Source organism: Vicia villosa, linkage group LG7, assembly GCF_029867415.1.
Source record: "Vicia villosa cultivar HV-30 ecotype Madison, WI linkage group LG7, Vvil1.0, whole genome shotgun sequence".
In the NCBI taxonomy this organism is placed as follows: Eukaryota; Viridiplantae; Streptophyta; class Magnoliopsida; order Fabales; family Fabaceae; genus Vicia; species Vicia villosa.
The window spans coordinates 124631756-124636731 of NC_081186.1; positions in this window are offsets into that span (position 1 = coordinate 124631756).

The window sequence follows — 4976 nt, forward strand, 5'->3', positions numbered from 1 at the left end:
TTATATTTATATAATTATTTATGTTGCTATATAAATATTTATTTATGTATATATATATTTATTTATTTATATATTCATGTATATGTTTTTATTTATATATATACATAATATATATATATATATATATATATATATATATATATATATATTTATATATATATATATATATGTTTATTTATTTATTTATTTATATAGCGTAATTAATCTTCAAAAAACCATAATTAACACAACGACCACATTAATTTTAATTGAACGATCCGGTTTTGGCAACCCAAAACAACCGGTATATCACAATATTACATTGCAAAATAACAAATAAAAACTTGTAGTACACGCTCGATCGTTGCAACAAAGAAAACAACACTTAATCTAAACTACTCAAGTATCACTGCAAGAACAAGTGGATCTTCAACGCCTCGGTTAACCTCTCCACTGTATGTCCAAAACATTAGATCCACGTCCACATCGTCTTTCACACGGTCCCAATAATACATGTAGGTGCCTTCTGGATTATTATCCGTCAACGTAATGTATGGACAACGGTAATCTATCTGTTTAACTTTTTTGGTTGGACCATCTAGTTGACGAAACCCAGGGTTGATGGCTCTAACAATTCTCTGGAAATTCCAGTGGGGGTTAAGGCAGACACGCATGTGCCTACCTTCCTAAAAAAAAAACGACAGCCCAAACTGAGTTCATTTTTTAGTGTTTGCAGTAAGAATGAAGAAAGAGTTGGTACTTCAACTCCACACACTCATACCTATATTTATAGGGGGTGAAATACAGAGGAAAATAACTTTGTTAATTATTAATAACTTAAACACTAATAGGAAACTTGGTAATGTTAAAAAAACATTTCATTAATATATGCTCAGAGCATTTAATTGACCAGCTTCAGAAGTAATTTAAAGGGTAAAGAAATTGCGACATCTAGGAAATTACAACGGTTAGGACAATGTCTTCTCTGTCCTCCATCATTCGAGTGCATTGAATGTCGTCCTCCATAGTCTCCCACCAACGCTGTCTTTCAAGAAAAACACCGCCCCTTGTTCTAAGTCTCTTGATAGATCTGATTTGTTCGCCTGGACTCCACTCTCCGTCCAAAAACCTTAAGAGGGTTCTCTTAAGCTGGTCCATGGTTTGAATGTTCCAAAACAACACCTGCATAGGAGGTTTGACGGCAGAGAAAATGACGTATCCAGTCCTTCGACGATAGTCCGGTTGATAGTCGAAACGCCTCACAGGGGGTGGAGGCTCTGTAGTCCGGTGCGAGCTATCTGGCCTTATTCGAGATCTCATTTTTTGCTTGTGTGTACTAATGCACACAGTAAACCCTAATTTATAGAGGGTCTGAAGTCTTGCCTTAGGTCTGGATCACAATTAGGGTTTCGTATACAAGGCATACACGTAAACCCTAATTTTGAAAAAAAAAATAGGGCCTTCTAATGCGCCAAATGGAATGGCGCATTAGTTAAAAAATTCAACTGCAAGTCGCCAAATGGTTTGGCGCATAAGAAGGAATTTTAGGAGAATAAGCCAAATCATTTGGCGCATATGTATTATGTGTGGACCCCCCAGGGGCCCACCTGGTCCCACATGGTCCCACCTGCATGTTCTGAAACGATTCCAGGAGTTACTGTAAACCAGCATGGAGTTACTGTTAACAAGCATGCGACTGCAAAAATTTCTGATAAGATTCCTGATCAGCTTCCTGCCAGGATTCCTCCTACTCCTGCATGCATGCTACTCGAGCTGTCACCTAGACCTGAGCTGCATGCATCCCACCATGCCTTGTCACCGATAGTTTGACTGCATGCATGCCAACACATCCTACAGAAGCAACACCAAACACTTATGGCTGTGTTGACATGTCAAGCATGCATGATGTTACCGTTTTTTTCCTCATCAATATATAAAGCACTTGGGATTCTGGAGATACATCACCATTATCACTCATCTACTCTTAGAACAATCCTTTTGCAATCAGCTTACGAATTTTCAGCCTTCAACCATGTCTCTCCTAACCATGGGCGAAACACACAGAGGAACCCCCCAGAACATCGCAACCTTCGTAAGTGTATCAGTATTACTTTAAAATCATGCAACTGTCCCTGATAAACTAACTGATTTTTTTGGGCATGCTTACTCTTTTCAGAACGTTCAACGTTTTCGCACTCGTAGTAAACATACCATCGCTCCGGACGACCGCATTATACCATACCTGAACATTGCTGGTTTCGGTCCGATTAGCAGGATCGCCGAGTCTTCTATTGACCACAAGTTTGTTCTTGCTTTGCTAGAACGCTGGAGGCCCGAGACACACACCTTCCATCTTCCAACAGGGGAGTGCACCATCACCCTTGAAGATGTTCATATGCTACTCGGCCTTCCTGTTGATGGTAAGGCAATTAATGGTTGTGTTATGCAGGCGAATAGCTTATGCCAAGAGGCAATTGGAATAGACTTGATAGAAGGAGCCGTTGGTGCTAGGGGGCAAGGTGTTAACCTCAAGAGGTTAAAGGAGCATTATAAAAATTTTCACTTGAATGATGCGTCTCCCCAAGAGACCATACTGCAGAAAACTAGGTGTTATGTATTGTTGCTTATTGGAAACGTTTTGTTCCCGGATAGCACGGGTAACACGGTTAACTTTATGTATCTTCGTTTGCTAATGGATTTTAGTAGAGTAGGTCTGTACAGCTGGGGGTCTGCGGTACTGGCTACCTTGTACCAGTCACTATGCAAAAACGCGGTTGCTGAGTCCTGCACATTCTATGGATGCGCCCTGTTGGTGCAGGTGTGGGGGTGGTGGAGGATGCCCATACTGGCCCCGGTTAACAACGGAAGTTGGGACTTTCCGTATGCCTTGAGGTAATTTTTTACTATACCATTTTCTCCTTACACATTCTACTCCATTCTAACTAAATCATTATTTTTTTGTTGTAGATATTGTGTGAAAAAAATGGACTTCACACGTAATCCGCGGTCAAATATCACAATGTACCGCTCGCTAATTGATCACCTTGGACCCCATCAAGTATTATCTCTAATTCTTTTCTTCTTTTTTATAAGTATTTTCCTTAAAAAAATTTTCCCGAAGTAATGTATAAATCTCATGCATCCAGTTCATATGGCGACCGTATCTCGAGTGTGAGTATGAGCCTAGAGCTCAGGATGCAGAAATCTGGACGACAAAATGCTGCTTAATCCGGTACAACATAATAGAAATGCATCAAAGTGACCGGGTGATGCTTCAATTTGGGATGCGTCAACGGATACCCGACCCTCCTGTTGACTTGGGAGTGTGGCACCTAAAAAGAGTGAACCATCAATGGACACACCAAAACTGGAAGGATTTTGCACCCGATCATCGCCAGATGTGGAAGAACCGTCGCCAGTATGTCCTAAACTTCCCCGTTAGTGACCATGAAATGAAACCTTCTCCTGAGTACATGAGTTGGTATCGTACAGCCACAACCCCTAACCTGTTTCTTGCAGCTCCATTCTATTTGAATGATCCCCGTGCACAGAACTACATCTTGCCACAACAACAACAACCGGAAGAAGAACCACAACAACAACAACAAGAACAACAACTCCGGCAACAACAACGACTTCAGCAGCGACAACAACAAAGCCTGCAACACCGCCAACAACAACTCCTACAACAGCAACGACAACAACAACTCCAGGAACAACAACAAATCCAGCAACAACAACAAAATATTTTCAGTACTCCATCCCGTTCCGCACGCAACATCCGCCAATCAAATATGTTCCAATCCCAATCTCAACCATTACAAGGGTATGAAGACCGCCATCCTTCCTCGGACCAATATCAGACCCACTCACAACCATTCGGATTTGCAACATTTGTTGGGTCCTCAAGGGGATTCGGCCAAAACCTAACTCCCGGTTCATCTAGCCTTCATCTTAGTCCCGACGATGGTCCTCATGGTGAATCCTCTCACCGTGGCGCCCCCTCCGGCTACGCAACACCTACAAACCAATTCGGCTTTAACCAAGGTAGTTCTAGTGCTGCGGGATGCTATGAACCGGAGGTCTTTTCCCACCCCACTCCACCACCACGAATAAACACATTTGAGGGAATGGGTAGCCGACTTTACAACAGCGGTTTTCCGGATAATTATGGGGGCGTCGACGAATTCATAGACAGCGATCCACGCGACATCCCAGTACCAGCCCCCGTGACACAAACCCAACAAGAAGCACAAAGGGGCAGGGGTAGGGGTAGAGCTAGGGAAAGAGGCGGTGTCAATATTCGCGGCGGAATCAACGATCGCGGTAAACGTGTCATTACAAGACCAGGTTGCGGAACGGATGGCTATCTTGGTGATGGACGTCATTGATCATGTTGTTGTATTTTTCATTAATCTTTGGTATCGTTTCTGAAATTAATTGTAACCGATGTTTAGTTTTTAAATTATATTGTAATCGATGTTTAGTTCTTAAATTATATTGTAATCGATGTTACAATTTTGATTTTCGTTTTCTGCATTACATTTATAAGGCGAAAAAAATATTTTACAAATTTATTTCTGTAAATATCATAACAAATAAAATAAAAAAAAAATTTAAGTTTAATATATTCAACTAAAATGAATTAAAAAAAAAATGAAAAAAAAAAGCCCTAGAACTAAGGCGCCAAATGGTTTGGCTTCTAGGGCAAAAACCCTAGACTTATGCGCCATTCCATTTGGCGCAAACATATTAGATTTTAGGGCATGCCAATTCATTTGGCGCATGCACCCAAAATTTACACTTATACGCCATTTCATTTGGCGCATTCAGTATTCTGATATCCCAAACCTAGACACTTTGGTAAATACCCCGAAAACATGATTTTTTTCGTATTTTTTTTATCAAACCTGGTTATTTAAATTTTTTTTTCCAACAAGTGCACCAGTCACAACCTCTAAAACAAAAACAAAAGATGGGAAGGCAAAGCTGTAAAC